Source organism: Dreissena polymorpha, chromosome 3, assembly GCF_020536995.1.
Source record: "Dreissena polymorpha isolate Duluth1 chromosome 3, UMN_Dpol_1.0, whole genome shotgun sequence".
Classification (NCBI taxonomy): Eukaryota; Metazoa; Mollusca; class Bivalvia; order Myida; family Dreissenidae; genus Dreissena; species Dreissena polymorpha.
In genome coordinates, this window is record NC_068357.1 from 44,752,969 (window position 1) to 44,779,589 (window position 26,621).

The following is a 26,621-nucleotide window of genomic DNA, read 5'->3' on the forward strand; positions in this document are numbered from 1 at the left end:
TTTACAAGGTAATTTACCCGAGTACGCAAATGTAATGGTCGATTGCCCTTAGGCATGATTCTGTTTTATTACTTAATTAATCCGGTTGTAAAAATGCATGACCGAAGGGTCATCAGATAAGCAAAAACAGGGTCAAAATCTGATAAAATAGCGCTGTTTAACTGACTGTACGAAAATCCGTATGTCCGAAAATTTAGAATCATGAAAACATAAATATTTGGCTTAAAAAGGAAATGTAAGAAAATTTAGAATGTAAGAGAAAATACGGTGGTTTTATGGTGTTTAAAATCGATTAGAAATAGCAAAACCTAAAGACATTATCTCAAGTGTGATTTTCAAAAGATTTTATATGAATGTACACACACGGTAAAACTAGTCTATTAAAATGAAATACCTTCATTGGTTCTCATGTTTTTAATATTTATTAAACATAGGTATTTGTGAACACTTGTTGTTATATAATATTGTAATGTACACGCATACTGAACATAAAATCATTAGCATAACGGCTAAGTTGGTTTTTACTAATATTGCAATAGTGTTTATTTTGTTATTATGAATCTTATGAGGATAATTTTGAAAGTATGACACAGAGTATCTGAAAGAAGATATATACATAATCACATATGTTGTTGTTGTTGTGGTTATTGTTTCAATATTTTATGAGTATCATACATTCAATGACGAATAGCTATTAATTTGTCATACAAACACCATAATTATTATTGGATTGCGGAGATTAAACAAATCGATTCCCTAGTAACTGATATAACTGATACATTTTTTGAGCGACAATTTGAAACTAAATCTAGTATTATTTAAATTGATTATTTTAATTGCAGACTTTTTTTTATTAACCCCAATTATTGTGTACGCAACGTTTCTTTTACTTAAATCGCTGAGTACGAAGCATCAAGCTATTTTTTAATTAATTGACAGTGATCTTTAATGTATGTCATAATATAAATTGAAATCAATCTTAATTAAAGCTTGAGCGGTTGGTTTGTAATAAGTTTTGTAAATGTTGCTGTAGGATATGTATGCACAATAAATACTAACGCTCTGGCATATTGTGATGGTGATATGATTATATATTGCACAATGAATATGTGATGATGTTCTTGTGATAATATTGAGGCTATAATTAGTTTTTGAATTAAGCTAGCTAATTTCAAATAAGATACAAACACATCCTAATCCTAAAATTATCAGTAAGTTATAGTATTGTTTGCCTCTAGGCGCATAATTAGTTGAAGGCCTAGTTTATCTGTTAATCCTCGCCCCATGTGGTGTCCCAGTGGGTACACTGATATTAATACACGATGTATTGGTCCACAATTAAATCTCTTATAAAAACATGTCTCTCAGGTGACTGAAAAATGGCTGTGTAGATACAACAAATACTACTACAACGGAGACTAAGATAACACATGTTACAATTAATTTGTCTTCCTTGCGTTCTTCATATACGACAAACACTTATAAAACAAAAAAGCAAAAAGCCGCTACTGCTACTGCTTCGGCTACTCTTACTGCTACTGCTACTGCTACTGCTGCCGCTGCCGCTGCCACTGCCACTGCCGCTGCCACTGCCGCTGCCACTGCCGCTGCCACTGCCGCTGCCGCTGCCACTGCCACTGCCGCTGCCACTGCCGCTGCCGCTGCCACTGCCACTGCCGCTGCCACTGCCGCTGCCAGTGCTGCTGCTGCTGCTACTGATAGTGCTACTGCCACTGCTACTGCCACTGCTACTGCCACTGCTACTGCCACTGCCACTGCCGCTGCCACTGCCGCTGCTGCTGTTGCTTCTGATAGTGCTACTGCTACTGCTGCTGCTGCTGCTTCTGCTGCTGTTGCTGCTGCTACTGTTACTGCTACTGATACGGCTACTGATACTGCTACTTCTACTGCTACTGCTAGTGCTACTGCTACTGCTACTGCTACTGATTCTGCTACTGCTACTGCTGCTGCTGCTGCTACTGCTGCTGCTGCTGCTACTGCTACTATTAATAATAATTCTCCTTCTACTTCTCTTTCTAATATTGCTAGCGATGCTTCATAATTTATTTTTAAATGTATCATTTTGTTAAAACAGGAAGAAACTGTTATATATATTTTCTTAAAGGGATCTATTCACGCTTTGGTAAATTGACAAAATTGAAAAAAGTTGTTTCAGATTCGTAAGTTTTCGTTTTAGTTATGATATTTGTGAGGAAACAGTAATACTGAACATTAACCATGCTCTAATATAGCCATTATATGCATCTTTTGACGATATTAAAACCTAAAAATTATAAAGCGTTGCAAACGCGAAACGATTGAATAATTTGGAGAGTTCTGTTTTTGTCGTTAAATTTTGTGAAACTACGAAAGATTGCTTATATAAGGTATAAAATACGTCGAGAATGTGTACTCGGCGGAATAGCTCAGTAGGCATAAGCGTTTATACTACAGGACTCTGCCAGGACTCCAGGGGTCACTGGTTCGAACCCTGCTCCGGGCAATGTACATTTCCTTTTTTTATTTTTTTTCTTGATTTTTACTGGAGCTTTTATGATCCAATGTTTACATTTATCAATATAAAGCATTTAATGAATAAGTTTAAAAAAATGCCAAAATCTGTGAAAAGGCCCCTTTAAAGGTGTAAAGAATCTAAACTTTTCTGCGATTAAAGTTTTATTTAACTGGATTAGTATAGGCCACATAACAGACGCTATTGTACTGATTTGTACTAAACAACATTTTGTCATAATCAACAGTTTTAACATGCCGCAGTTTCCTTGGAAGTTGACCTTTGATTGGAGTTATGTATAAAACATTAACAAGGTATTTGTTGACAGTTTGTCCTGTCACAATTATATATTAGTTGAGCCAAACGTGTGATAAAGATCCCTTTGGGGTGGCGATAAATACTATTTATATTGTTCAACAGTGGGAGACTGAGAAAACATATGTTACAATTAATTTGCCTACTTTGCCTGCTTCTTCTTTATATATTTTTCTTGCTAATCGTTTAAGTTTAGTTTTAGTTAAGTAGGTATATCAATTTACATTTTTTGATAGATATTTATTTGGATAGTAATAGTATGTTTTATTTGACTTGACATCATTGAACCGGTTTATTCATTGATAAGATCGGGATCTCTATAGGTGTTTAATCTCGATTGTTAGGTGGGGAGAAGGGTCCGAATGATAATGTTGTCGTCGGCTTACGAATCACATTTCACAAGTTTTAGACAAATATGCATACGTTATAAACCTAATTTAAGTATTACATAGATAATAACTTATCTTTATTTTGATGAACTACGTTTAAGGTATAAAACTATAATTATCTATGTGTTGTGTGCCGCATACATACCATCTTGCTTTTTTAAATTTGATCACAACGGTCCGAAGTCATAAACATTCATTATGCATGGTTGCTAAGTATGGTGTACGAACTGGTCCAAAACTATTCTAAACTGTCCGGGACGGTTTATAAACCGTCCGGGACGGTTTGTAAACTGTCCCGGACAGTTTACTAAACTGTCCCGGACAGTTTCTTACTTTTGAACCGCTCGTGCGTCTGTAAACTGTACCGGGCGATTTATTTTGTGTATTACAAACCGTCCGGGACAGTTTAGGAAACTGTCCGGGACGGTTTCCTGGAAACTGTCCGGGACGGTTTCCTAAACTGTCCCGGACGGTTTACAGGCATAAATTTTAGTACGGCAAAGGTTCTTAGGAGGAGTCAATCAACCAATCAGAACACTTCGCATTTGTGTGCCATTTCGAAAGTGAGAATTTCCGTTTTAGTAACGTTCACTCGAGTGATTGTTCGATAATTTATCATTTGTACGCGAATATGGACAGAGATCGGTTTTTAGAGACTTGTCGGGAGGTGTTAAATTCCATTACAAGAATTTTAGAGACAAATAGGTCCCTTGAGGTGATTAACTCTTCACTGACAAGATTGGATGCTCTGGCTAGAAATGTGAACAGAATGACCACATCATATCCCGAGTTTACACCTACTCGACAGTTTCAGGGCAGCGACTGTAAAAGAAGAAATTCGTTACCAATGTCAGAAATACTTTGTGGGCAAATACATTTATTTCGAGTACATAAAATAATCATTTTTAACTCTGGCGTTTTTGGCAGCAATTATTTTAAAATAATGTTTTGTCTGAGAAAAATAGCGTCGCTCGAGATGACAACGATATTACATTACGACTTCTAAAGTAAAGCATTATTGCAAGGAGTGTTCTGATTGGTTGATATAAATAATACCGTATCGGACAGTTTAAACCGTCCCGGACAGTTTACTAAACTGTCCCGGACAGTTTACTAAACTGTCCCGGACAGTTTAAAACCGTCCCGGACGGTTTATGCGCACGAACGGTCCAAAACTTTCCTAAACCGTCCCGGACAGTTTGTAAACTGTCCGGGACAGTTTAGTAAACTGTCCGGGACAGTTTAGTAAACTGTCCGGGACAGTTTAGTAAACAGTCCGGGACAGTTTACAAACCGTCCCGGACGGTTTCTAAACTGTCTCGGACAGTTTAGAATAGTTTTGGACCAGTTCGTACACCATACTAAAGCACAGTGTATACTAACTAACCTATGTTTATTGTTGTTTGCTAGGGTTATTATTATTATGTTTTATTTTTTTTTATTTTGGGGGGTGGGAGGGCTTTTATAGAAGATTTCAACTAGTCCTTCAATTAACGAAAAAAATATTGGTATAGGAAATATAAAAGAGTAATAGACAGCTTCATTCATGCTGTTCTATTATGGTGTTTTTAACGCATATAATTATGTATGGTTGATGAAGCACATTGTATGCTACCGATGTTTATTGTTGTTTGATGATGATGTTAAGTTGGTGTTGCTGTTGTTGTTAATGATGATGATGAGGAGGAGGAGGAGGAAGAAGAAGAAGAAGAAGATGATGATGATGATGATGATGGTGGTGGTGGTAGTAGTGACGACGACGACGATGATGATGATTTTGATTATGATAATGAGATTTGAATTAAATTAATGCGCAAAGATTTTTCTTTTTAGCGGCCAAATGCAGATATCTGCGCTCGGCCGCTGTAAAGGTTATGTAATATTTGCAATCTACATAGGAGTCAATAGCAGATACCAAGCACCATATGCTTATGAGAAACAAAAGCAAAATATTGGCAATCGCTGAAATCTCGAATATGACTTAATCATTTTATTAAATGAAAACCGGTAACTATTTTAAAACGGTTATTATATTGCAACAACTTAGCGGTGTTTATCCAAAAGACCATTGTTATAATTACAGGGACGTCAATAGGCCAAACTATTCAGGAAATATGATTTGAGTCGTCAAGGATAGATTTTGAGATCAATGTACGTCCGATGAGATTTAAAGGGAGTTGGAGGCGTAGGGACAGATTCGTTCGAGTTCGCGATCATTTGAGAACAAATTATGTTGAAGCTTTATCGGAATTCCGGAAATTTGCGATCGGTACCGATTTTTCCTGGTTCTTTTTTATTGATTCTGATAAGTTAGCGGCCGGCACGGACATGAATATTAAACTGACGAAAACCTCTTCGCTACTTTCCGAAAATCTTCGACATGTTGCAAATATCCGTAATATTCCGCATTGTACTCACCAGAAATTGCAACTAGAAAGACTACAATAAATCAGTTAGCTACGGCTCGGGCGGGGATTTACCTTTTATCCCTGTAAGGGACCTAATGCCCCAGACTACCGGCTATTTTTTCCGGAATTCGAACTTGATACACTTGATATCCCTGAATTAAATATTTATATCCGCAATTTTGATCTCTAGAGTGCTGACTGTTAGTATTGTATTTGACTGGAATGACTGTCGATTATGTGTTTTTAAGATTAAAACAAGCTTACGAAGAACTTTGTGTTTGCTTTTTTGTACGCTTTCTTTTTAAAAATGTATTGTCCGCCACGGACGCAACAATTGACCAAATGTACCAGATTGTGGTCTCTTTAAAGTGCTATGTTTTTACTGCCGTGATATCTTTAACAAACTACACATTATTGATCGTGGACGTTTTATACTCTTATTGAATTTGTTTCCCCAAAATATGCTCTTCTATTAGTAGATGTTTAGGTGACGATGTTCTAATTATAGATCTTACACGGCCAAGAAACACTAGATAGGTCTTTGCAAAGAGAGCTGTTGGATATCGTGAATGCGTTCAATGTGGCCTGTTTATTTCAGAAAGCTATGTGCAATGTTTTATGGGGATTTCTATCAAATTGCCAATTGCAAAATTTGATTTAATTCATTCGGACCTACAAGCGGGAAACTTCTTCATTAAAATTCAATGGGCTTTTAAGAAGTTCGTTGAAAGGCCAAATTTGACGTTAAACAGCAACGCCGAAAAAATTGCTACTCAGTCTTATTTATCACTTTTTTGTAAGATTTACCAGTAGACGTTCTTCAGTGAAATTAAGCAAAACACACAGTGCCGACAAATATGGAAGGGTATTTAGGTAAAAATTACATCCTTCTTTGTGACTGTGTCATGATTCTTGATGGTACTTTCAATTAGTATGTAGACACCTTTTCATGCTTGATGACACTTACATCTTGCCTGATGTCCAATGTCTATTTACATTCTGCTTAATGGTATCATGCATGTGTACAGATGCAACATTCTTGTTCGTTAATTGCATGCTGCATATGTGTATGTTGGTTTGTGCAGAGAGACTTGTGCAATAGGCGCAGTGCATAATGAAATCAAATATTAATGCGTTGAATAAATTAACGCGATGGTAAGATGTGAGTTTCACCCAAGCACAAAGCAACATACTATCATGCATGATACAATGATGTCAATTGACAGTCATTCCGAAATGCTACGGAGGACTACGGAAATTTACGGCGTATAACGGAAATTTTATGTTATAGGAGAAGTTGCGCACCTTTGTAAGATATTTGCTACTGAACCGAAATTAACCGCGTGTTTGTAGACTTAACTTTTTTTTGGTTAATGACTAACCATAATTTTTGTACAGTAATTTACCTTCAATAACCAAAGAAAGTCTATGGATATATTTCAATATATGCTACTAATGCATGTATGCAGAGCTCCAGATAAGACGCTTAAAGTCGTAAAAAATTGAATTAAATTTAGTAAAAAAGTAGACTTAAATTCTGTGCGTACGGTTACACATTGGAAAAATAAAATAAGAATTCAAAATGTGTGATCATGCGTAAAACTCAATATCAATGCATATAATGTAAACATTTTATCAATGAGTTCCGACTCGTCTAGGCCCTCATTACAATTATGAAATCAACAGCACTTTAACGTTATTATGAATAACAGACCATCTTTACAACAGTCGAAAAGCCGAACGTTTTCCATTATCTGGTCCTTTTATCGCAAAAAGTCTGCTGTAACCCGGCAATTGTCATTAGCTCTTCTTAGACTATAAACCTAAATGCGGATGTGCCAAAAATTATATTTACCTGAAAAAAAAAGAATTAATAATAGACTTTAAGGCTGGATTATTATAGAGTGTAAACCAAGATTTTGCTGAAAAAGTTATCTGGAACTTTGCATGTATGTTGAGAGGAAATCGATTACATAATTTCAAATTTACTAGAGTACTTTTATATTGCACCACATAAAAGGCTTTACAACTATAATATTGAAGTGCACATATAAACTTTATTATAGATGGGTAGGTATTTCGTGTCAATCTCTTTCACATATGAAAGAGCTGTTGGTCATGCTGCTTTAAGTACATATAGATGCATGACACAATTTAGATTAAGCAAAATAAAACACTAGGTATTTGCCAAGAGCCAAATATATACGAGCAGTAAGAGCGTAATCGTGCACAGCGAGACTTACTCATGTAGAATTGAAACTCTTATTGCTTTCTTTCGAAATAATTTCATGTGTCCGATCTTATATGCAATATGCCCGGTGTTTTTTTTTTGCGGATTAATGTTCCGTTTTAGATCCATAATTAACGAATGCCTCAATATTTTCAAAAATTAACACCGGAATAATGTTCACCGACATTTTTTCATACAGATTGGATATAAATATTATAGAGCTTAACAAAAAATACATTAAGCCCTGTTCTCCCGGCACACGTGCTGGACACACAGGTGGTTAGCGTGTGGCTATGCTAATAATTAGTGAAAACATCTTTTTGAATGATAAATAATCATATTAAAACGAAAAATCAAATTGTCTATGTAAAAAAAATCACTACCGTTTTATATATAACAAGGTATCCAACTCGAAATCATCCGAAAACGGGGTGCATCGTTTTGAGCAGCCATTACTAAATTAATTTTGCAGCGATTTTCATGACCCGGTCTTATTCAACGCAGAAATGAATTTCCTTTTAGGAAATGTATATATATTGTTATATTTCTACACATGCTGGGTCAAATTTTAAGAAATAAAGCTATACATAATTCGCTTGACCCAGTTGTTATCGATCAGACCGTATTTATGAATGAAATCTCCAGTTGTAAAGACACAACTCCGCATTGGAGCAATGAAATCACTCTTGTGTTTAAAATGTCAGTTGGTTGAAATGTATGTAAACAAAGGTTTGAAAATGCGCTGGACAGTTAGTTTTGATGCATAATTCTACGGCAAGCACGGTAAGAATGTTTTTTTCATACGTTTTATTGAATTATGGTATCGAGGTTCGTGAACTTTGCAGGGAAAATGCCCATTTCCCCGTGAAGATTTCAGTCATGAATACTGTCTGATCGATCACAGCTGGGTCACGCGAGTTGTGTATCGTGTTATTTTTTAAAAGTTGACCCAGTATTTGTAAAAATATTGCAAGACATATACATTTCCAGAAAGGAAATTTATTTCTGCGTTGAATAAGACCAAGATCGTGAAAATCGCTGCAAAATTGATGAAGTAATGGCTGTTTAAAACGATGCATCCCGTTTTCGGATGATTTCGAGTTGGATACCTTGTTGAATATATATTTAACTTATTTTTTTTTTTTAAAGTTGATTTTTCGTTATAATATGATTACTTATCATTCCAAAATATGTTTTCACTAACTAGTATTATAGCCACACGCTAACCACCTGTAGCTGGACACTTTTAAAAAACACTATACAAATTCAAGTACTTATGCACTTAATTGATTGTAAACAATGACGGTTGAAATCCGTGCGTGGGAATTTTTCTGGTAACCAAGAGCGACGTCAACGTTCATGACAAACCTGTTTATATGACATTTATTTATTGATTTTTTCCAACTTGATTGAAAATTATGTTTTATGATATTTTAATACATGAAGATGAAGTAGTTGTTTTCTCAACGAGGAGTACAATAGTTGTACAGTACTAGACACGAGTACTTGTAACTTTCAGGTTTCTCTGTATACCACAGACATTATATAGTCATAAAATGATAAATATGTGTTTATAGAAATTGTAATTATAGCATGGTAAACAGACTAGAGAAATCTGAAAGTTTCACGCACAGGTCTGTGGCAATGGGGGTTTGGGCTACTTTATAAATATGAGGTCGATATGCAATGCACATCGGTAGATTACGTCTACTGTAATTATTTGGACTAGGGAAGGGCCACAATTCCAACACATCAGCCCCGTTATGTTCTGAATAAAATACATGTATAATTTCTTGAGTGCCAATTGCATCTTACAAATATCAAAAACATTCACGGCAGTCAATTCATTGTGTAAACTTACTGGTCTTCATGGCAATAATGAACGTATTTAGTTTAATGGAGATTATATAACGAAGGGAACTAATTCAGCTTATTCAGTGTACTAGTCAAAATGATTCGGATGTTTTCGCTTTTTTTTCCGAAAAGTAATTTATTCAACATACGGAAAATAAACGCGCGCCACACTGCCTGTTGCTAACTGCCGTTGTTAATGACGCTTAGTGGCAAAACCGATTATGACTGGTTTCAGGAATAATGAACACACAAACATTGGATAGTCACCAAGCATGTTGATACAATCATCAAGTATAACCGATAGAGAACAAGCATGTTGGAACTGTCATGAAGCATGTTAGAATAAACATCACGCATAATGTAAATATTATTCATGAATGATGTAATGTTGCAGCAATCATCAAGTATAAACGAATAGACAACAAGCATGTTGGAATTGTCATAAAGCAAATTAGAATAAGCATCAGTCATAATGTAAATATTCACCACGAATGATGTAACTTTTACCTAAATATCCTTCCATAGACATGTGTTGTTACTAAAATAGACATAGAGATTTGAGCATTGGGAGTGACCTAATCATACTGTGCTTTAGCAGTATTACGGAATACCGTTAGTGCCATCGTGGTTACACATTAAAATCCAGAGGGCGAGAACGCGAGAACGCGATAGTACGATGGCGACAATGTGACAATACGATGATGACAGGGTGACAATACGATGGCGACAATGCGATAGTACGATGGCGACAATGCGAGAACGCGATAATACGATGACGACAATCAGACAGTGCGATGACGACAGTGCGACAATACGATGGCGACAGTGAGATAGTACGATGGCGACAATACTACAGTTCGATAGTGCGATAATACGATGACGACAGTGCGAAAATACGATGACGACAATGCGACAATACGATGGCGATAGCCGACAGTGCGATAGTACGATGGTGCCAATGCGATAACGCGATAGTATGATGGCGGCAATTCGAAAATGCGATGGCGACAGTGCGACAATACGATGGCGACAATGCGATAGAACGATGGCGACATTGCGATGATACCACGGCGACAGTACGATATGACTATCGCATTGTCGCCCCCGTACTATCGCACTGCCGCCATTGTATTGTCGCACTGTCGCATTGTCGTCATCGTACTAGCGCGTTTTCGCAATCGTACGAACGCATTGTCGCCATCGTATTGCCGCACTGTCGTCATCGTACTTTCGCGTTCTCGCATTCTCGCCCTCTGGATTTTAATGAGTAACCACGGTGGCCCTAACGGTATTTTGTACAGTAAAGTGCGTAAAATCTGGTTTGGAATAACAATTTTTATGCCGAAAACAGATGTTGAAAACCCGACTTTGTTTTATAAGTAGTAGTCTAAATATACAATGAGTTTTCCGAGCATTAAATAAACATATTAAAATAAAATTCATGTTCGTATCAGTTGAAGTTCTTGTTAATAGTAGAAGCAAAGAACACAATAAAACGCTGATTGGGCTTACTAATTTGAGGCAAGAAAAATCACATCTTGCTATTATATATAACATATAACGCGCATCCGCAAAGTTCGAGCGCCCGTCTCGGTGCCGTCGTTTCCGGTGAAAGTTTCGCACAGGAGCTACCGAGTTTGGATATGAGACCACGAATCATGGCTTGACTTTATATATCAGTCAGCGTAGTACTTGACCAGACTGCGCGGTTGGACAAGCTAGGATGGACCAACTTCTGCCGCATATGACATAAGACCCATTTTCGCATGACGCGGGTCATCTGACCTTTATAATGTGTATATAGCTTTGAATGGAATTTGCTCATAGTTTTTGGCATGGACTTATTGTTATGTTAATGTGTTGCACGCTTTCAAAAGCAGAGGGCATATATAAGATCAATTATACTACGGAGTTCATTTTCTGTTGCAAAATGAAATACAATAAAGATTGTTACTCAGCGGTGTGTACAGTATGACAGCGTTGTCTGTCTGCGATGCATTTATACTGGTTCTAAGCTGGCATACTCACCAATTGGACTCAACCATCTGCTCGAACAAGAAATGATAAGTTCTACTAGCTTAAACCTTTAATTGTAACTCATTTTAAAAATATTCATGTTATTTATATTATTCAACTTATTATTCAAAATTATAATTATTATTTCCTTTATTGGTGTTTTTCGCATTAAGAAACTTATTCGGCTTATGAAACTGAAAAATCCCATTGGAAAAAAATCCCATGGGAAAAAAAAATCCCATGGGTGAAAAAATCCCATGGGATTTAAAAATCCCATGGGATTTTTTGTTTTTTTTAAACACGAATAAACGCATTAAAATATCGTAGTTGTTCATCATTTCATAAAATATGATGTTTCTGAAAGTTTCATGAATAAATCTCTCAAAATAAGAAAAAAATCCCATGGGATTTTTTTCTCCTATTTTAAAATGGGATTTTTTTATTACTAAATATTTTTATATATAATTGGCATAAAACCAATATACAGTCCTTAAATAACGTTAAAATAATTGCAAACGCAAATAAAACACGTTTTTTAAAATGTTCAAAATCCCATGGGATTTTTCTCCCATTTGCAAATTATGGGAGAAAAAAAATCCCATGGGAAAAAAATCCCATGGGAAAATCGAAAATCCCATGGGAAAATGCAAAAATCCCATGGGAACCCCAACTTTGCTTATAAATTTCATAGTGAAGAAAACGCGTTTTTTGAGTGAAAATAACCAATTATTAATCAACAATAAGACTTTTATCGCATACTATGTCTCAAAGTAGCAAATCTTTAAGAAAAAGGGTACTTAAGTTTGCGAAATTTCGGTTTCGCAAAGTTTTTCCGGTGGCCGTTTATATATATATATATAGATTTAGCAAGGGGTTTTGAGTTTTTTATGTGTTCATATTTTTCAGAAAAAGGGTTAAGTGGTGACTGATCCTCTCACCCTCCTTATCCAGTAAACGTTTCGGAACAACGTGTTAGCACTGAAGATGTAGAGGACACAGATTGATCACAGTACATCCTTTGGATACATGGACAATTTCAACGGGATGACAACAAAACTGTTCCTGCCTTTTTTTTGACAGGAAGTAGTTAATAAAATTATTGTTAACAGCTTTTTTAGTCTTGTTGTTTAAGACTGCTTGCAACATTTAAGTGGATAAACGGTCGTTTTAAATTTGAATCTTCAGTAATGCATTCTTTATTAAATGATGTAATCTTATTTCTTTCAATATAGTCGAAATAATAAGAACATAATTATCCTTTGTATACAAAATGAAAACCAAGTTTACTGTTCTATTAATCATTATTTATTTATCTTGTTCTTTTGTCAGAACTATAACAGGGACATACAAACAGTATTCCTTAAATAAAAGGGGCAGTTCTTAGAAAATTAACATGTATTTTAGTAATGCATATTCAAACTTTTTCCACATTTATAAGCAGCAACAATATGTAAGTATTATAATGTAATTCAAATTAATACTATGAATTTACTACTGATTTTGCCGTGCCTGTCATCAAATAAACATGTTTTACGGAAAGTTTCTTAAAAGATGTTATGTGGAAGACTTAATCAATCATTTAATAAATATTTGAGCCTCGCTCTGGGAAAAGGGGGTTTAATGCATGTACTCAATGTTGTCCATGATTAGGCTGTGCAGACTGCACAGGCTAATCAGGGGCAACACTTTCCGCCTTATCTGGATTTTCTCTAAAAGACTCCCTTTCAACAAAAAATACAATAAAGCAGCAATTGTCTGCCTGATTGGTATGGTCAGCACAGGTTAATCTCGTACGACAATTTACGCACATGCATTAAGCCCCATTTTCCCAGGGCAAGGCTCACCTATTTAGGTTTTAGCTGTCTATATGCTCTTTAACTTTTGAATCATGATGCAGTTTCATAAATTAATGTATTATGAGTCGTTTTTAATTGATGCATATTCTTTTGTTCAGTGTTGAACTCAACATGTATTATAATAAGGTGTTCACTTAACATTCTTGCAGTTATGTTTTGCTGTGTAATATACATGTAATAATAAATCAAAATTGAACAACTAGCATCTTATTTCTTCATGTTATTTATTAAAACATTTTAAACCAAAACAACAAAATCCATAACATAATGAACACAAAACATAATACTCTATATTTATGAAACAAAACTATAATTGCTAACATTTTGAATAAATGTTTCCAACTTTCAACATTTGACAGAACAAATTATTTCTGAATTTCACCAATTTTTTATTTATGGATAAACAGCACTTTATCATCTTTATGACAGTTTATGTAAGGCTATTACAATAAATGGTTGTTTATAGACTGATAAACAATGGAAAACAATACATAATCTATATATAGCATTGAGCTTTAATGTAATTTTTAATGGAACATAAACAAATGTTGTGTGCAGCACGCACTCAACATTGACTATGGTAGCTTATACCTAAAAGAGTCAATAATTACTTTTCATAGTCTACTTGTTACAAAAAATCAGGAAAATGCTGAGCCCAGTGTTTATTTAGCTATTTGCCAGACAAGGTTTTCACAAATTCTTCTGTTTCAGAGTGACCTATGATCAAATACTTTGGATCCTCTATTGTAATAACAAAACAATTAATTCACCATGTTTGATCATATGTCTCCCATAAAAAACTTGGAACTTGGCCCATTGTTTATGTAGTTATTTGCCAGACAAGGTTTTTACTTATTCTTCTTTTTCAGAGTGATCTATGAATGAATACTTTGGATCCTATATTTTTATAACAAAACAATTAACAAAATTCACAATACCTTACACACTTAAAACTCAAATACATATTCTCATGGCATTTCAGGGCACTTGTATGCTATGTTCATCAGTATTTTATCAATGATATTTCTGCCCTATGTTTATAAGCAGTTCACTTATTAAAATCACATTTTATCACCATGATGATGACAAGACAGTCGACCATTATGTCACACATTTGGTCACGCCTTCATATTACACAAATAAATTCAAGCATCATTTCAAATACTAAAGTCATCTACTGACTGAAAAAACAGCCAGGGTCACACATGCACTTTCATACTCAATGGTATACATCCTATAAAACCATGCTGCCAAATTCACACAACATGTTCCTACCCATAGTCAGTTATCATTGATTTCAGCTTTGTCAATTTTTTAATTCATAATAATGGTATGTTGAAGTTAGTTAAAACAACAAAGTTTCATACACCATGTACCAATTTGCATGCGTAAATCTTCATATTGTTTCCGGGTTGCTTGCCCTTGACCTATTGGATATTGCAGCTCCTCATTAGCCGCAGGTGGATATAGAAGGGGCAATTGTAGAGGCAATCAGCTTTGGATAAGCTGAATCAAAAAGGAACTTTGATCGAAGGGTTTTTTCCTTGATGATCTCTGTGTACTCAGTGCATGTACGTGTATCCCTTCTTTTCATTGATTGGCACCACTGTCCAATTGTTGGCTGCCTTCAATTTACTCTGAAATAACATATAAGCATGTTTGTAATTTTGAAATGTACACTAAAACTTATCATAAAAACTATGTATAAAATTTGTTTGCTATTTTAAACATTATTTTACTCATATCATGCCAATCAGGTAACATACCAATACTTTTCTGGGCTACTTGATTCACCAGTATAAACTTATTAACCTACCAATACTTTTCTGGGCTACTTGATTCACCAGTATTAACTTATGAACCTACCAATACTTTTCTGGGCTACTTGATTCACCATTATTAACTTATGAACCTACCAATACTTTTTGGGCTACTTGATTCACCAGAATTAACTTATGAACCTACCAATACTTTTCTGGGCTACTTGATTCACCAGTATTAACTTATGAACCTACCAATACTTTTCTGGGCTACTTGATTCACCAGTATTAACTTATGAACCTACCAATACTTTTCTTGGCTTCTTGATTCACCAGTTTGAGCTTATTATATGATGAAGTTATCATACTTGAGTTACTAACTGACAATTACTGTACAACTAGAGATTGGAGGAGAATGGCAAATAATTTAATGACCAATCACCATGCAAGTTATCTGAACGGTTCAGAAAACAAACCAGCTATCGGATATCCTCTGGTTTTCATAACATTAAAAGTTTCTGGTAAAAAAAATGATAAAGCAATTATATTACCAAGGAACTTTAGGAAGCACATAGAAACTTATTGAATATCAATATATTATTTCATCAATTAAAATATGCTAAGACAGGATTGTTTGCATACTCTAAGTAAGATGTTATCTCTCCAATTCCTGACACATGACCAGGCCCCGTGTTCACAAAACGATTTTGCAATCGAAAATCGATTTTAACTGACATCAATTTCATTTTTGCCTATCAACTACAATGGAAATCCATTTTCAATGACAAGCAAAATCGATTTTCGATTGCAAAACATGTTTTGTGAACACGGGGCCAGGTGTGGTACTTCCTTGTGACACAAATGACAGGCCAGGACCTGGCGGGGGCTGATGACCGTGCATAGGTGAAGAGTTTGTTGTTCTAACATTATGCTGAACAGTCAAACTTGCAATAGTTTGGCCGGCACGTCTTCCTAAATCCTTAAAAAGAAGGTTTGTTTTAGAATATAAAATTGATCACATATCAATTTAAAGAAACAACAAAGTTGATGTTAAAATCAGGGAATAAACTGTATAATCATATTATCATATCATGATAATTGATTACATAATATAACATATACATTTGCATACCAGTATATTTTATAATATAATATATACCGAATAAATTAATCATTCATAATTCATCATTTATCATTAATTTCATGCTTCATTTGACTCGTGTTGGAGTGTTCCTTATAAGTTATAACGAATTCATTAATTTGATTAAATTGATACGAACATCTTGGCATAGGGGCATAAAGGCTTATTTTAAAACGCGCAATGAACAAATTATGTTATCAGTGCGTATCTGGTTTCGTTGCAGAGTAATATATCCATACAATAAAACTAAATACCTATCCAAACTTTTGCTAAAATTCCTTTGTAAACAGGCAACACTTGCCAAAAACTAAACGTAGCTTCTAAAATATGACTTACAATTCGTGTGTTTAAGCCATTACCCTGTCTTCGTCTCTTCCAACGATACTCCTATGGTTCTGCAAACACTCAGTCTTGTCGCCAAGATTGAATAAATTCGAGCGATGTCGCTGGCTCCGGCTTTTGTTTCTCTTTTTTATATTTTCGATCACAAAAATGAGATGCATTGTTTGTATACCAAAAGCGGATAAGCGCAGCGCGCATGCGCAGGCTGCATTCTGGTATACTAGTTGGGATCCCATTCACAATTTCTGACTAAAAATAACTCATTTCGCGTCTGAGACGCTTTATAATTTTCAGGTTTTTAAATCGTCAAAAGTTGCATTTAATGGAAATTTTAGAGCATGGAAACAATTTGGTATATTTTTTTTAAAGCAAATATCATAACTACAATGAAAATTTGCAAATCCGAAATATTTTTTTTCAGTTTTGTCAATTTATCAAAGTGTGAACAAGTCCCTTTAAATTACTTTTTGTAATAATATGCCAGCTTATCAAATACATTTTCTTTTTGTGAAAATAGTCCAAAAGAAATGATACGCCAGCTTAACAAATGCATTTTCTGTATGTGTAAATGGTCCAAAAGAAATTATACACTGGCCTATCAAATAGATTTTTTAATTGATTTTTAATATTTTCTGATTTGCCGGCTTATCAAATTGATTTTGAATTTAATTGTGATTTTTTTTAAGTTGATACGCCAACCTATCAATTTGATTCTAGAATTTGTTGTTATTTTCTGTTATGTTGGCTTATCAGCTTGACTTTGAAAAAAAAGACTTGAATAATCAGAAAAACGACTTTGTTTTACTTTTGTTTAATTTACAACCAAAAAATGTCAATAAATCACATCAAAATGGCCATGAAAAAGTCTATTTTCCCGTACGTATTTTGGGAATGATTGGACATTCCCTTTTTAAAATAAACACTGTTATTTTTGGTCCAATCTTCATGAAATTTGGTCAGAACATTTGTTTTCTGGATATGACGGTTGACTTCGAAAATGGTTTGGATCGGTAAAAACCTTGGCTGCAAGGGGGGGAGGTCATTTTCCTTATATTTATTAAGTAGAAAAAGCTTGTGAACACTCTAGAAGTCACAATTTTTGCCGAATCGTCATAATTGTTTTCTAAACATCGATTTTGTAGATATCTCGGACGAGTTAAAAAATGGTCATAATGGGTGAAAAAACATGGTCGCCAGGGGGGTGGGGCAGTGTTCTCTATATGTATATCGTAAAAACATGTGAACAGTCTATTTCACAAGCATCTGAGCCATAATGTTTAAGATAATATCCTGTACATACTTTGTAATAGTTAAATCCCTTGTTTGACCTGCTGATCTAATCTATTTTAGTTCATCTCTGGAATTTGTTAGACCCCTTGGTTTTAAAACACTTAAAGGGTACATACTTCAAAATGCATATTTTTCTAGTATAATGACATGTTGGGCTAATTTGTAATTTCTTGTGTAAATCTGTACTTATTGTTTTGTCACATTTGTTATCAGTTTGAAGCAAACTAATCTATAATGGGAACTATTACTGATAAGCCATCTTTGAGAAAACCCCTACAGAGTTCCCCAGAGATGTTATAGGAAAAGGATAAGGCAGCATTTTCACCAAACACCTTATCATGAAGGGCGAAATCCGTAAATAATTGCTAGGCAATAAAACACTGGGGAGCAGAGTGATTTGATATCTGCTTGTGACCAGCCAGCACTGTGTGTGATGATTATGACTGATAAGAAAGATGAAATGTGCTGTTCAGTGTTGTAATTGTCTGAGATTATGATATTATCAATTTGCAAATAATCTGATATGAAGGAAACAAAGTACATGTTAAAGGATAATCTACTTGCACAAACTGTTGGAATATTCACTATATATCCTTAAGAAAGTAATCAGGTCATAATTCCTTTCATTTTGTAAATTACAATTTAGCTACATATGAATTCATAATCTGTAACACAATGCAATTTATGCAGTTTTAGATTATGATAATTGTATGCAAATGCCTTTATGAATTAGCATAAAATTTGAATCTGACTGAAAAATAACAGTATTAATTAATTGATTACGAGACTTTAAAAGGAGCCACTTTTCCAGTTTATAATTATATTTTACTCAAAACATAGATATGACTTTATTTTACTGAAAACATAGATATAAATAGACATGGAAATGAATATTCTCCTTACTCAATATTGGATTGTTATGAGTTCACAGTATATAATGTTACTATTCCATTCTGTTATATGATACAATATGTACAGAAAATGTATACAAATGTTAAATATAACCGGTCTTATATTCATAGCAATGGCGGTTTGAGAAAATACACCTTATTTTATATAAGAGTAAAGTTTAAACAGGCTTCTTTTTACATTCATTAAGGTAGTTGCTGCATTTGTTCATTTTTAACGATGCTTAGATTCTTCAGACTTGGCTTGTACCTGCTCTTAATCGTCTGTCATTGTTCTTTATTTTTCTAGTTCTTAGAATACAAGTTAGTTATTTTCGTTAAAGCTGCTTTGCTTTTCACCTATAGATTAATTCTTTGAGTGTATTCAGGCGTATCTAACTGGACGCCTTTAGTTCATTGAATTACAACCAGTCAGTGGTGTCATCATGACCGGAACTAAGCTTTCTTTAATTAGACTCGATAAATATTTCTTTATTACATAAGTGCTCGCAAAGTTACATAAATTGTAACCGTCCCGTGACCGGTTCACTTGCGTAAGCGAATTAGACAGCACTTCCACAGTTTTTTATAGTGAAACATTGTGAATTCTTTAAGTCACATTTTAGTTCAAACTGAATGACACTTGCTGATCTTCACACATGGTGACAATCTTTATGAGTATAATATTTTTGGCTCATGGTGAATTTCTGTGATCACCTTTTGTTGTGCGTCATGAATAGTTGCCTTGTTAACACTGTAGAGGACACATTTATTGTTGGATCTTCATGAAACTTTGTCATTAGATTTCCAATAATATCTTGGACGAGTTCAGAAGTGGCTCGAGTCTGTTAAAAAACATGGCCGCCAGGGGGCCATTTGTTGTTCATTCTTCATGAAACTTGGTTAGAACATTTGTTCTATTGATATCTGGGGCTGCAATGAACAGGTCATTCTCTTGATCTCAGGTGAGCGACTGTGGGCCTTTCAGGACCTCTTTTTTTCACTAAGAAATGTTTTTGAAAAGTTGGTATTTCCATGGAATGTTTGCATTTTCCCATAGGATTTTTCTTTTTCCCATGGATTTTTTTCCAGCTTTTTTATGGGGAAAAAAAATCACACTGGATTTTTGAAACAAAAATACGTTTGTTTATGCTTAAGTACTTATTTTATGCACTGTAAAAGCATTTGTGCTCATTTTCGATCAATGTTATTAAAAAAAATCCCACTTTGTTTATGGGAAAAAATATCCCATGAGATTTTTTTCTTATTTTGAGTGATTTATTCATGAAACTTCCAGAAGCACTATATTTCATCAAATAATAAACCATTAACGCGATTTTAATTTATTAAATTGTGTTTTTTTTTAAATTAAAAAAATCCCATAGAAATGTTTGTCCCATGAGATTTTTTTCCAATGGGATTTTTCTTCCAATATGATTTTGTACAATTTCTTAAGTCGGATACAAGTTTCTTAATGCAAAAATGCAATCATCATCATCATCATCATCATCATCATCATCATCATCATCATCGTCATAATCATCATCATCCTCACCATCATCATCATAATCAAAAAATAATAAAAATAGACAAAATATAATATTATTATTATTAGTATTATTATCGTTATCATTATTATTATTGCAAAAAAAATCCCATGGATAAAAACAATCGAAAATTAAAAACCTATGGGAAAGAAAATCCAAGGGATCTTTATATATGCCCTAGTGGATGCGAATGCGAATGGGAAACTAACTTCACATACTAGTGGGTAAAAAAGCTTTGAAACAATTGTGTATCATTATAATTGATTTTATAAATGTAAAAAGTTGTCTTTCGTTGTTCCAGCCCCCCAAACAATAGTGTATATTTAGGTACACATCTTTCTGAATATAAATGTTTTTTTCAATATAGAGTTTATTTGTATACCATTCTATTTAAACAGTGTATCTATTGATAGCCACATTGTGTTAAATATCAGTTAAAGTTGACTGTTTCCTAAACCATACACGGGCAAAAGTTATCTTCCCTTATAGTTTTTCATGTTACCTGAAGCGAACATTTTACGGATAAGAAGAGCTTGTGAGTTTTGTCTCTAACAGCAAGAAAATATATTGATTGCATACAATGGCCTTTTTGTTTACTTGTTGGTCGTAACAATAGCGTAACGGTGGTTCAACACTTCTCACCTGAATACGCACGTGTATAGAACGATTTTGTTATGTATGGTCAATTCATAAGATGCGTCTTTACCAGCGTAAAGTATTAAAAAAAAGATTCCACATGCTAAGTTTACAAGAACCTTTCTTGATAAGTAAGTGAATCAAACATGATCTGCCTAGCGACCGGGAGGTCACGGGTTCGATCCCCACCGTGGGAGCGTTCTTTAGATCTCCCCCAAAGACACCAAGTACTGGTTCTAGGTCCAGGAAACGGACTCGAGAGCATTTATATAAGCCTTAGGCTTTCGATGCAATCGGGCTAAAATAAATAGGTTTAAATTAAACATGATCTGGTTAATAAACATATGTCGCTAAACTTGGTATTATGATAACGACGTAACAGTAAACATCATGCTTCCATAGATCGATTAGGAAAACATATATATCGTATGCATAACACTATGTTGTTCTTAAACGGAAGCTACTTTTTGAAAAGAAAATGTACGATAAAACAGCGATAAAAGCAATCACTAAGGTTATCCCACTTGTTTGTAAACATACATATATTTACATATATACATGTGTCCAGTTACCTTATGTTTCTCTAAAACTAATTGTTATAAAAAATCAGCTCAAATGTCAAATGTAGTCTCAGCCAATATCTTTTTTCACCGCATATAACTGCGTTACTATGCATAATGCATTAAATTGCCTGACGACCTCGTTAGTATAAGCGTTTGTGGACACTACATAACAAAGCTTAAAATATATGCATCACAGATACATGCATATTCTGTGTCATTCGGTAAAAGGAATTTCTCAACGTTTACAACATGGTATTAACAGACTGAAGTAGGACAGATTCCTTGAGCAGAAAATGACGAATGAATGCATCAAACAATCAAACACATGCTATCTTGTTACAGTTATGATGTGTTTCGAATATACTCACACATTTTGTTAGACGTTTCACATAGAAAATAATGTTGATTATATGAACATCATATAGGTAGATATATGCATATGCGTCTAAAGATAAGCTCCAATTACTCACAGCGAAAAACAATTTGAGTTCCTCTCCACAACCTTCTTCATACTATATCAGCTGTAAATTGCGGCAAGCAAAATATAAAGAGTTTGATACGAAGATAAATGTTTTTGATAGAAAATAATGTAACTGTTATTATTGTTTTCCCCAAATACAATCATATTTTTTACAAGCGTATGATTAAACAGATTTTATAAAGTGTGTGCACCGGTGTGCTTAACAGCACGGTTTTGCGATGTTCCTTTTCCTGTAAACTTAGTAAATAAACAACTATTAGCTTGATAAAGACGCTTGGATGACTTCCCTTTAGCGTTGATCAACCGGATAAATAAGACGATGTAAAAACATGTATTGCAAGCACACTGTGTGGTAGACTTTAATGTATGGCTATTTATTTAAAATCCTATGCTGAATCTTTAAATTAACAACTGTTAAATTATTGTCCATATTATTTATAACATATGATGTTTTTACAGACAACTGATAATCACAGGTGAAAGGCCAATTTAGAATTATTTCCCTTAAAAACTACAAAAAATGGCAGGATGAAACTACATAGACATCTTAAGGTAGCGCACGCCTAATGGGCACATATCCAAATATAATATAATTAACCCATTCATGCCTAGCGTCCTGAAAAAAAGGACATTGCAAACAGCGTAGACCCAGATGAGACGCCGCATGATGCGGCGTCTCATCTGGGTCTGCGCTGTTTGCTTACAGGAATTTCAGTAAGCAATATTCTAAATATAGAAATAAATATACTAGAAATCCCTAATGTTGGAAATAAATTGTTCCAATTTAGAAGGATGGTAGAGTCCACTGGGCATAAATGGGTTAATTATTTTCTTAATCGGCGTCATTTCACTGAACTACATGCAAATTTGTAGGTAGGCTTTCCGTGTTTAAAAAAAACATATATACCGGTTTTTTCAAAACCACCCCCACGCTCGGCTTTTGTCCATTTTTTTTTAACCCTGGGTTATATAAAAGTTCCATAATTCATTCAAATTCCCAAATATGGGCATGCTGTTGGTGTGTACAGATGCAGTAAAGGTGTTTAAAGTTTAAACAAGATGAAATAAGTATTCTTTTACAGACATTTATTTTTTTACAAATTTTTATCTATGGAAGAGCGCCATGAAATGTAAGTGATTTAAGCCTAGTAAAAATTGAAATGTTAAAAACAAAGTGTCATAAAATTTAAAATAGTATCATTTAAGTTATATTATATTTTAAACGTAGTTTTTATAGAAACACTATATACAGCAAAAATACCAAGAAATAGACAGACTTACCGTTTACTTTTTGAAATACAAATAAAAATACAACATGCATCATTCGTATTTTCAGCAGTAAATCACCCAAGTAAGCCATAACGTTGTTTTAATTTTAAAAATTGAAGGATGTGCATAAAAATTCAAACATATTTAACAAAAAACATAGCATATATGATACAGTAAATCAAATTACGTTAGAAAAGAAATAAAACGCGTCGCAAAATGTCGTCGACGTCGACAGGATTCGAACCTGCGCGGGAAGATCCCAAAAGATTTGTAGTCAATCGCCTTAACCACTCGGCCACGACAATTTCGCATGAGCGAGCTTAAATTAGATATCCATAAGTATACAGGTAAAAAGGCTCATCGATCTTTGAAGAAATCGCGAAATCGTATTTTTTCAGATGATATTTGGATCAAAGTCAATATTTATTGTGAAAATAATGTATTATAAAGGAATTACGTAAACATATATCAAAATTCGAATTTTGAAAAAAATAAAATGCATCGCTCGGAAATAACCGATCATTGAAGATCGGCAATGATCGTAAAATAAATCGCGGGAAATTATTAAAGGTGCGCTACCTTAAAGGGGACTTTTCAGAGATTTTGGCATGCATTGAATTTATTCTTTAAATGATTTATTTTGATAAATGTAAATATTGGATCTAAAAAGCTCCAGTAAAAAATCAAGCATGCGATTCAAAAAAGGAGAAAAAGAGTTACCCTCAACAGGGCTCGAAACACTGACCCCCGGAGTCCTTGAGTAAAAGTCTACCCATTTAGACCACTCGGCCATCCGTGCTCTTACAATGGTGTATTTTATACTTTATATAAGCAATACTCGTAGTTTCACAAAATGAACGACAATAACAGCACTCTCCAAACTATTCAATCGTTTCGCGTTGCAACGCTTTATAATTTTCAGGTTTTAAATCATGAAATGATGCATATAATGGCTATTTTAGAGCATGGTTAATGTTCAGTTTTTTTTTAATTTTGTCAATTTACCAAAACGTGAAAAATCCCCTTTTATTGTAAGAGGACATACAGATAACGTAGTTTAAAATAAATAAGTAGACTTGTAGTAGATTGAACGCGAATTTTAAAGCAATCACATTTGTGCTCGCGAATTATGCTGACATACTAACAATAAAAACTGTATATTCGTACCGTTAAGTCAATTTGTATATTTCAAAAATGTGACATACAAAAATGTGCAATATAGTACCATGTATCAGATCTTGAACATCACTAATTGCTTTACATTACTTTGGTGACGACAAAGTATTTAACACCGCGGACATTAACAACTATTGTGCAAACTTGAAGTTCTTTAAAAAGCAAGAATTTGGTGCATATGATATACATTTCAATACTATTATATAATCGTGTAGAAGGATACGCAGTTAAGTAGCAAAATTATCAAAAATATTAATAAAAACCTTTACTATTAATGTATGATATAAATTTAATAGTATCCTTGACTGTATATAGAGTTGTAAAAATAAGAAATGACATAAGCGCCGTTTACGTAAAGACGAGCCCCGCATTCAAGAGTACGCATCCGCCACTTAGAAATATACTGTCCCGTGATTTAAAATCTACAATATAAAAAAATGCGATATTGTTAAACAGATTGATTAATATAGTTATAGACAATGAAATAACGAGAAAAATAAAGACATTGTTTTGTTTGCCAAATGTCTCTTTTTTCACATGTTCCACACGATTAAATCAACATATGTGTTTGAAAATGTTATATTGTTTACTTGGTTAATTAATCGTTCAGTCACTTTAAAAGTATATTCATGCAATCTATATAAACCTATAAGCATGCGCTATTGTACTGCTGTGATTTAATATCGATTGTAAAATTGTTCAGCAGATTTATCCACACAGTCTTTGAGGGAAATAACTCGAAGTGTGTTAAGTTAAGATATATGGATTGCTCGTCCTTGAACCATCTAGGCTATATGTAACTTATAAGATAAACAAATTAAAACGATTATATTGGATCGACGACTAAATGAAACTATGTATCCATTAATATAAGTTAAAATGCAACATAATTTTCCTGAATGTTTATGTTACATATAGTTGTATAAGTCATTTTAATAGAATGTTTATTTTGCCACAAATAAAATGTCAAACACACTGATCGACATTTGGGTACACCATGTTGCGTATATTTTGAAGTAGGCCAATTACTGGAAGTATATTTATGAACACAAACAGTAATAATTATGTAATTTATGCATAAACAAGAACCCCCCCCCCCCACTAATACACACGCCCCTGTATTTATGATAACATTAATCAGTGAGCATAATAATGGTACCGTCCCATATACTGACACATACATTTCTCGGTTGTCAGGTTAATCAAAAACGTTTTAATCGAGACGACGGAACAAATTCATTATTTAATATGCAGGTAGCTTGGCGAACACGTAATTAAAATCAGTCTTAAATATAAGCTCAATATATGTTAACACTATACTCTATACTAACAGACAGGTGATATTGACAATCAGATTTGTGGTTTTCGCTTTAAATGTGTAAATTATTGTTATAACATTATTGTATCCCAGAACCTTAAAATCGGTTTTCAAATTTCGAAGCTTAGGGTTAATTTATTGGACTTAATTACTTGTTTAATTTGAAAGTGTCACGCGTCGTTCAATGATCGTGTTTTTATAAGTTATACAATTTTACACTGCATTTGATTCCACAGATGTAATATATTATAACAATAACACAACACTTATAATATTGTATTTGTCAAAACAATCTAAACAATACATGTAAAAAAAAATCTATCCTCTATAGATATATCATGTTAAAGTACAGCAATAGTTGAATCACAATAATCAAACTTTGAATACTTGGTCTTAATGATTGCTGAATTAATATTTTTTTTAATTACCTCATGCATGTGTCGGCGCATATTATGTAAGATGAAGGAAACAAACACGCCCTCTCGGGGATTACTTCGTGTCCGGGTGCGAGCATAGGATAAATACGTCATTATGGTGTTATGGTGAATGGAAAACAAATTAATTCGTAATTGTAAAATACTTGACTTTTTATTCTAACAACTGTATTTAATTGATCTCGTACATAACCAGA

The 26,621-nt window shown here is 34.0% G+C and overlaps 1 long non-coding RNA gene and 3 pseudogenes across 1 annotated transcript; 2 read left to right on the forward strand and 2 right to left on the reverse strand.

Annotated features, from left to right (window-relative positions):
- Nucleotides 1-3,509: 3,509 nt before the first annotated feature.
- On the forward strand, nt 3,510-3,707 carry LOC127875500 (small nucleolar RNA snR44; annotated as a pseudogene).
- Nucleotides 3,708-4,293: 586 nt separating this feature from the next.
- LOC127875494 (small nucleolar RNA snR44) lies at nt 4,294-4,521 on the forward strand (annotated as a pseudogene).
- Nucleotides 4,389-4,498, reverse strand: LOC127875496 (small nucleolar RNA snR44; annotated as a pseudogene).
- Nucleotides 4,522-13,857: 9,336 nt separating the features above from the next.
- Nucleotides 13,858-17,019, reverse strand: LOC127874927 (uncharacterized). Its single transcript, XR_008047184.1, has 3 exons — nt 16,818-17,019; nt 15,983-16,319; nt 13,858-15,217 (listed from the first exon to the last, which is right to left on the reverse strand). It is a non-coding gene; the product is annotated as an uncharacterized LOC127874927 (long non-coding RNA).
- Between the last annotated feature and the right edge of the window lie 9,602 nt (nt 17,020-26,621).